This window comes from Pelodiscus sinensis, chromosome 8 (genome assembly GCF_049634645.1).
Source record: "Pelodiscus sinensis isolate JC-2024 chromosome 8, ASM4963464v1, whole genome shotgun sequence".
NCBI classification, from domain to species: Eukaryota; Metazoa; Chordata; order Testudines; family Trionychidae; genus Pelodiscus; species Pelodiscus sinensis.
This window is the reverse complement of record NC_134718.1, coordinates 25,310,746-25,319,269: the sequence shown is the minus strand read 5'-3', so window position 1 is coordinate 25,319,269 and position 8,524 is coordinate 25,310,746. Positions and strand designations below refer to the sequence as shown.

Here is an 8,524-nt window from a genome sequence, read left to right as displayed (position 1 = left end):
CTCCTCGGTGGTGGAGGAAGGACTCTGTGTTCAACAGGAGCCGTCCATTTCCAATAAAAAGGAGAGAGCACATGGCAGAAGCCCTCTTTTTGATCAGCTCCCCCACTGGGATCTATGACTGCAGGCAGATACTTTGGATGTACTATGCCTTGGCTTTCTCTCTCTTCCTCTGCAACCCTTTGCCTGCCTAAGGGTATGAGTGCCTGAGGACATGAATGAATGTGTGTGTGAGAGAGAGATAGTTCTCCTTGATATAATGGCATTCAATTACAGCTTAATCCCCTTTAGTTTAACTCTATAGTGGATTGTTAATTCCTCATTTAATAAATCCATATAAGTATAAACCTGGGGTGGTCCTCCAGTGAAATTTGGGGTAACAAAGTACCACCCCCTTTCAGTAAATGTACTCTTTGTCTAGGTGGTCAGGGGCTAAGAAAGGGATGCAGATTTTGTCTATCGCCCCACCACAGTTAGGGAACCTCATCCCGGCAAAGCCGTTCTCTAGATCCTCCTTGTTTCCCAGAGTCACTACTCGCTGTAGCAGAAGAGTATTGAAAAACAACAGCCCCCATGGTAGATTTCCCCAATCCAAATTGATTCCCAGCTGACTGGTAGGTGACTGGTGTTTTAAGCTTCTACAGGATAATTGCCACTGACTTCTCCTCTGTCAGAGTAGATCTCATTCTGCTATTCTTGTGCTTCAGGGCAGGGGAAAACAACTCAAAAACGTCTATAAAAGTGGCCTTACATATGCACAAGTTTTGCAGCCACTGCCGATCATCCCATAGCTGCATCATTATGCTTTCCCACAGGACTGTACTGGTCCAGAGGAATCAAATGCTGATGGCATTTGCCAGTGGTTCAGCTCAAGGGCTTCACAAAAGGGTATGTTCATGGCCTCCCGAGATTTTTCCTCATTCCAGCATAAAGCGAATGCCAAGAAATATGCGAAGAATATGCTCAGCACCTATGAGGAATGATTGGGAGATACTAAGTAGCTGCCTTGTTTCATACAGAAAAGATTGCATGTATTAATAGACACTATTAAAATTCACAAATGAATTTTATCCTAATCTCACACCATTGAACTGAACAACACAGCCAGGCACTCTTTCTACATTTCTGTTTCTTACTTTTATGAACATATTTTTTTCTTTTAGGATTAATTATTCCTGCAGCACAAGATATAATTCAATATAGCTATTGAAATCCTTTACAAATAATTAACATAGCATAAAAAACCTTAATAAATGGAAGTTTCTGCCAACGAGCCCTCCAATTTTCCTACCATCAAAAGAAGATATGCACCTCAGTATAATTTGTTGTAAGTAAGTATGCTTAGAAAAATAGAGCATGGAAATGATTTCCATAACCTTTTATGATTCAGATTTAAATTTATAAAACATCATTTTTAACTACAATAGGTATAATCCAACTATACGTTTAATAGTTTATATAAACTGTGATCCTAATTTGATCTCAGTTATACCAGCTCAGTTATACCAGCTCTTTACTGGGGTAATGCCAGTGACTGCCAGTCTTTCCTGATTTACCTCAGCATACGTGGAATCAGAATTTGGCTCTAATCCTTTTTTTATTCTGTACACTAACAACAATATTTATCCTTTTCTCTTCCCTCTTCCCTTTCCAAGCCCTTGAGAGAGTTCAATGTCTCATTCTTTGTCAAACTAAGATATTCTCTGGCTTGGCTTGACAAAGCCCTGGCTGGGGTGATTTAGTTGGGGTTAGTCCTGCTTTGAGCAGGGGGTTGGACGAGATGACCTCCTGAGATTTCTTCCAATCCTAATCTTCTGTGATTCTCTTATATAAAAGAGACAGCGATTCAGCACAGTATCACCAGTAGGACTGTGAAAACAGTATAGCTAGAACTCTAAAGCTAATCAATTTCAAGGAGAGTTCAAGGTTTAGCTCTATTACTACCAGCCAGCCTAGGTCCAAGATGTTCATAGCTTACACAAAAACAACAAGGAGTCCTATGGCACCTTAAATACAGATATATTTGGGAATAAGCTTTCCTGGGTAAAAAAAAAAAAACCCCACTTTGTCAGATGCATGACTACATGCCCCAAAATAATATATTAGTCTTTAAGGATGTGTCTAGACTACAGGGTTTGTTTGGTTTTTTTTAAAATGTGGCCTTTTTTAAAAAAAAAAAAAAAAACTTCCCCTGCATCTAGACTGCTGCCATGGTCTTTCGAAAGTAAATCAAAAGAATGAGGCAATTTTTTCGACCGCGGAAAACCTCATTTGACAAGGAAGAATGCCTTTTTTTCAAACGTGTCCTTTCAAAAAAAAGGTGCTATGTAATGCAAACTGTGCTTTTTCAAAAGAGAGCATCCAGACTGCCTGGGTACTCTCTTTCGAAAAAGTGGCTTGCTTTTTTGAAAGTACCGGTTTTAGTCTAGATGCTCTTTTTCAAAAGAGGCTTTTTCAAAAGTATCTTTCAAGAAAGCCTCATTCGAAAGAGGCTTGCAGTCTAGATGTAGCCTAAGGTGCCACAGGACTCCTCATTGTTTTTGCAAATACAGACTAACATGACTACTACTCTGAGACATAGCTTCTACATTTAGCACAGGTTCTATTACAACCACAGATCAGCATTTTTTGAGTGTATAGAGCCTAATAGTACTGCATTATGTATTAAACTGAAACTAATTTTAAACAATCCTGACTCAGATCATCTCATATCTCTTTAAACGTCATTTGTTTTCCACCTTATCCCTTATAAGCCATATAAGCATTGGAGTCAGGCAGTCAACAGCTCATTATGGAGATAGATGATATAGGATAGATTCACTATAATAAATTTCTTCTTTTTTCTAGTTTTCAATGAGAAACTTAAGCTCTTTGCCCCATCTCGCATGGACCGCTATTTAATGACTAGAACATACTGATCTGACTATTTTGTACTTTCTTTTATCTCATAATATTTTCAGCTTTGCTAAATCAAATCTCCTTTGGATTCCCCAGGTCTGACATGATGTTAGAAAAACTTGTCATAGCTGCTTACATTGGCATATCACATTATTCAGTCTAGCAGGCAGGATGCACCTTCCCAACCACATGTCAACCCTGCTAACTTTCAAAAGGACAGTTTGCTAAAATTGTGTGGCTGACATCGTTTTACAAAGCACACTTCCTAGAGTTTACATTGTTTTATAAAAGTACAGGAAATTACAAATACAGTGGCATTGCCTCATGCCAAGAGTAGGAGCATGTATGGAGAAGTTCACAATAGCATAATTCTATGCATGTTTTGTTGTTTATATTCTGAGGATTTCATTGCTCTAACTACATAAGAACTGCCATAAATGACCAGACCAATGGTCCATCTGATTCAGAATTCTGTCTCTTATAATGGCTGGGCACTTCAGATGAAGAGGCAGAAAGCCTCTGATGGACAATTACAGAACAATCCGCTCTTAGGGAAGTTTTTCCTCTCAACAGTTGCTGTCATTTACTGCAGGTAAGAAAATGACTAGGTGCAGACTATCATTTCCTGACCATGCAAGAACCTTTACTAATGACAATACAAAATAAAAAAGGATTATTTGTTTGAGTAAAGTTTTGCAAAACTGGTCTCCAGATTTATTCAGAAACTAACCTCTTTTCCAATTCATTATATTAATATTTTTCCTGAAAAAAATTGACTGAGCATATGGATTTTCTCTTATAATTATTTAGCAATTTTATTTAATTTCATAAGGATACTTTAATGTGTATTACAATGTTTTCAAAGTATGCTTTCTCTTTTACCATCAAAATAACCTAGTATATACATAGCATAGAATCTGAAAACTGTAAGAATAGGACCTAGTTAAGAGTAGATCCCTAAACATGGGATACAGATTCAACAGTGCCATGTTAATAGGAAACAAAAATTAACACTATCCTAATTTAGATAAAATTATTTGTTTCCTTCCCTTCTGCCTTCCCCTACAAATCATGACTTTTTCTAACCCTCTAGATCCTTGAAAAGGTAATAACATAGAATTAGGGAAAGTTAACTATATCCATAGATGATGGATTTTGAATGCTAAAAATTCTATTGTTAGTTCTTCCTATTCAAAGATATTCAGCTAAAGTAAGAGTGCAAGCCATCAGCTTCATGAGTAACTAACTACTTAGAAGGCAGCATCTCAAAAAGTGTTTTTCATTATGTTATATTTTGTGCATATACTTAGTAAGCAGAATGCACAATTTATAGCACCAGAGTTATTTTTAGCAAGCATTCATATCTAATCATAGCAAGCAGAACTCTTTACTCTGACAATCAGTTACCCTACTGGGTTGTATAGGGCTATTCAAGATCAGGCCTTTTTATTGATTTTTTTAAATTAATGTTTTGCATAATTCATTAACATTATTTAATGAAGATAATTTTTACCTTTGTTCTATGGTCATATTACATCTAGCAAGAAATCACCAATTCTACAGGAATTTATATAAAAACACAATTATTCCTTTCTATATTTGCTTTCCAAAAGTGACCCTTTCTACAAATCCTTACCATGCCATGAGGACTTTTCTGAATGAGGGAGAGTCTTCCATCTCCGCATGACCACGTTGCCCTTCCCTAGACCCAGAGAGAGCCTCCCACATGGTTGGAGTTCCACAGCTGTGAATGACAATGATAATGGTTGGGACCAAGGCAACTCATTCCCACACTCCAATCAAACCTGGGGAAAATCTTCCTGTCACCCTCTGAGATGTCCCTGAAAGGGGCTCTCCCACCCGTATGCCAATCTGACTTAAGCTTTTGTAGCTTCACTTGAATACAGCCTCACTATCACCAAGGCATGAGAGCTCAAGAGCCAACTCAGAGGCACAGGGTTAACATAGCACATCTGAGCAGATTGATATTGTCTGAGACAGTACCATCATCTATTCTGTTGCAGACCAAATCCAAGCACTACAATCACAGAATGGCTCAAGGGAAACTCAACAGCATCTTCCTTTCATTAGAGTAAATACTCAGATGCTTCTGTTCATTCATGAAGATCAATCATTCAAAATCTGATACCCCTGCCATTTTTAAGACTGTTTATAATGCTACGATCGAGTAGTTTTTGACACACAATATTACTAGCTCCTTGGGGATAGATTCATCTAAAAATAACGGAAGACTGTGGTCTGTTTTTCAGCTTCAGAACTGAAATAGCTCCATGCCACACCTACTTCCTAGCAGTCAGAATTGTAGAGATTAGCCACAATAATTTGGATTTTAAGAAAATTCTAATCCTTCAGGTTCAGTCAAGGCCTGTTTAAGTCAAGTATGCCCCTTTTCCTGACATCCATCTCCTTAAGCCCCTTCCCATGTATCAAGGAGCAAAGGTTACATTAACTCCCCCTTCCATTCAATAGCTCCATAACTTTCCAGAAATTCCAGTAAAAAGCTGAAGGTAATATAAGAAGTGTTTCCTCTACTGACGCAGTCAGTACTTTACCTAGTACGATTTTGGATATTTTCTGCAAGATCAGGTCTGAAAAATATAAGGGCACAAAAGCTGAGGGAGAAAATCAGGTCAGTTCTTCTATAATTTAATAAAGCTGTATATGTACAACAGATCTACATATGCCAGTGCATCTGGGAGGGGCACAGCCAGAAGAGCAGAGAGGATGAGAAGGTCATTTCAGTTTGGCTTCAGGTTTTGATCTCTGCTTTAAATGCCCCTGTAGTGGGGCACTATTTGGAAACCATGGGAGGGGTGGGTGGGCACAGCCTGCCTACTTTTCAAAGTCCATCCCTCAGCCCTGTAGGAGGGATGACTAGACCCAGGGTCCGACTGATTCCTGGGGACAAATAATGACAAAAGGGATCAAGGTGTGGGGTCACAGGTTTAAAACAAAGGAACTGGATGGGGACACCAAGCAGAGAACCCTGGACAGCACCCACTGCTCCTCAAACCTGTCGATGAAACCAGTGGATGCTGCCCAGAGGAACTCTGCCCAGATATGTGACACAAGGGAGGACCGAAAATAGGCCCCACTGTCTCAGAGAACCCCCTTGTCTAGCATCCTCCTCCTGGTATTATAGCTGGCCAGAAGGAGGTTGACGAGGAGGTCTCACGACTTTGTGGGGCTACGGATAGGGGAGTTTGGGGGGGGTGGAGAGCCCCATGCACTGAGCAAGCACTCAGGGATCCACCCAGTCCCCCTGTCGTAGTCCAGGACCTTGGTGATTTCTGCCAGGATCAGCCTCCGGCACACTGAGGGAGACTCCGCCACCTGCACGAGGAGGTCTGCTCCCTCAATGGCCATAACGGACCTGGTCACTGAGAACAGCTTCCAGGTCTGGAGGAGGTCCTGGTAGAATTCCGGCAGCTCTGAGAGGTCTCGCAGAAGGCCCCTCGGGTGGATAAAAAAGAGCTGCCGGTCGTATCAGAGCCCTCGGAGGCGGCAGAGGAAGGTGTGCGCCAAAGTGCTCCACACCGGACTACCTGCACTAAAGAGGAATCTCTGCAGGGCCTGGAGGCAGAAGGTCCTGACCTGGCAGCACACGCAGACCAGGCCCTGGCCCCCCTCCTCCAGGGGAAGAGACAGAACCCCTGAGTGCAGTCCTGGCCAAAAGAACTCCAGAGCTACCCTCTGGAGCTTGGCCTGGACCTCCGGGGCCGGCCTCAGGGTGTTGAGCCAGTGCCAGAGCATGGACAGGACCACCTGATTTAACACCAGTGCTCTCCCGCAAAGGGAGAGACACTGGAGCAGTCCTGTCCATCTCCGCAGCCACTCACCCACCCTGGTCTCCAAACCTTGCCAGTTCTCCGGCGGAGAAGGACGTGTGGTGGATAAATAAACGCCCAGATAGAGCAGCGAACCCACGCTCTACCTGATGACCTGAAGCGTGGGTGGGAGGGAGCCTGCCCGCCACCCATCCCCAACCACCAGGCCAGTGCCTTGACCCAGTTAACCTGGGCAGAGGAGGCCGTCGAGTAGACATCTTGGCAGGCCTCCACCCGCACCAGGTCGCCTGGGTCCTGGACCATGCGGAGCATGTCATCAGTGTATGCCGACAGAACCAGCCACAGCTCTGGCTCTCGGAGCACCAACCCCATCAACCTCCTACGGAGGAGAGAGAGGAAGAGCATACAGCTGGCCTGACAGTAGACACCCCAACGTACCCCCCCCCCCAAAGCTGACCAGCTCGGTCAGGGTCCAGTTGAGCCTGACCAAACACTCTGCTACGGTGTACAGCACCGGGAGAAAACCCACAAAACGGGGCCCAAAGCCGAAGGCCCACAGAGTGCCCAGGAGATACCCATGGTCCATCCTGTCAAACGCCTTCTCCTGTTCCAGGGACAGGAGGGTGAACGCCAGACCATCCCTACACCCACGCTCCAAGCGATCCCAGACCAAGTACAGATAGTGAAAGATACTACAGCTTGGGATGGTGTAGGTCTGGTTGGGATGATCTCCTCAAAGATGGAGCTAAGTTCTATCCACACAGCCCCAGAGTCCTCCTCGCCGGCTGCTGAGGCAACAATGACTTCGGCAGTAGCAGTGGGAAGCCCAGCTGGTACCAGGGCCGGGGAGCTCCACCTGAGGCCTCCTTGGGGATGGGCTCCACAGGGGGAACGGCATCATCCCCCCTCGCAACCCTGGCTTCCTTGGCTGGCACCTCCTGTTGACGCTCGCCAAGGGCATTCTCGACAGCGCTGAGCCCCCTCGTGATTTTTTGGAAGGGGGCCTTCCCATCCTCCTTGTTGGAGGGGGGAGATTGAGCCCACGGATTACGGGCTCTGCGCTTCTCCGAACGAGCATCCAGCCCTCTGAGGTGGAGGTGGAGGGCTGGTCAGCTGGGGCGAGGACAGGGGGTGTGGATGATTTTCAAGGAGGGCATTGAGGCAAGGGATGGAGAGAGGGAGGTAGGGAAACCCCGCCCCCCGGGGAGGGACCCTCTCCCTCGCCCGGCAGTGATTGCACCACACTCTCCTCCTCGGGCCCCGCAGAGACAGTTTGAAGAGAGGTGGGGCCTGCCTGCTCACCTGGGTACACCAGAGGGAGTGCCTCCGGGCTCCTAGCAGAGCTGTCATTTGGAGGAGGGGCAGTTGTGGAGGCCGGACTACCAGGGGGGCTGGTGATGTTGGGGCTGGCGCCCTCCTGGGCCCAGAGGGCCTAGACACCTCCACCAACCTGGCCAGGGGCAGTCCCTCCAGACATGCCCCATTGCCTGGCAGAGAAAGCACCGGGCCTCCCCTGATGAGTAGTGGACCCGGTAAAGGGACCCCTAATAGGGCACCATGAAGGATCCCTCTAGTGCCACCCCACCATGTGCTGCCAGCGGCAGTTGCAGTTGCACCTGCCAGCAGAATGATAAAACATGGCAGAGGGCAGGGTCCTTACAGCCCAACAGGAGCGGGTGGATGGTGGAGATGGGCCTCCCCAGGGTGGAGAGGGCAGGCAGCAGTGCAGCATTGAGGAGGAAGGGCGGGATGGAGGTAAGGACTGCCCGTACACCCAGGTCCTCCAATGGCTCGAGGGGCACATGAACGCCCCCCACCAC

General features: G+C 45.5%; 1 long non-coding RNA gene across 1 annotated transcript; it reads right to left on the bottom strand.

Annotated features, from left to right (window-relative positions):
- Positions 1 to 702: 702 nt before the first annotated feature.
- Positions 703 to 8,281, bottom strand: LOC112547003 (uncharacterized). The gene is made up of 4 exons (XR_003090734.2): positions 8,007 to 8,281; positions 5,469 to 5,504; positions 4,532 to 4,639; positions 703 to 967 (listed from the first exon to the last, which is right to left on the bottom strand). It is a non-coding gene; the product is annotated as an uncharacterized LOC112547003 (long non-coding RNA).
- Positions 8,282 to 8,524: the final 243 nt, after the last annotated feature.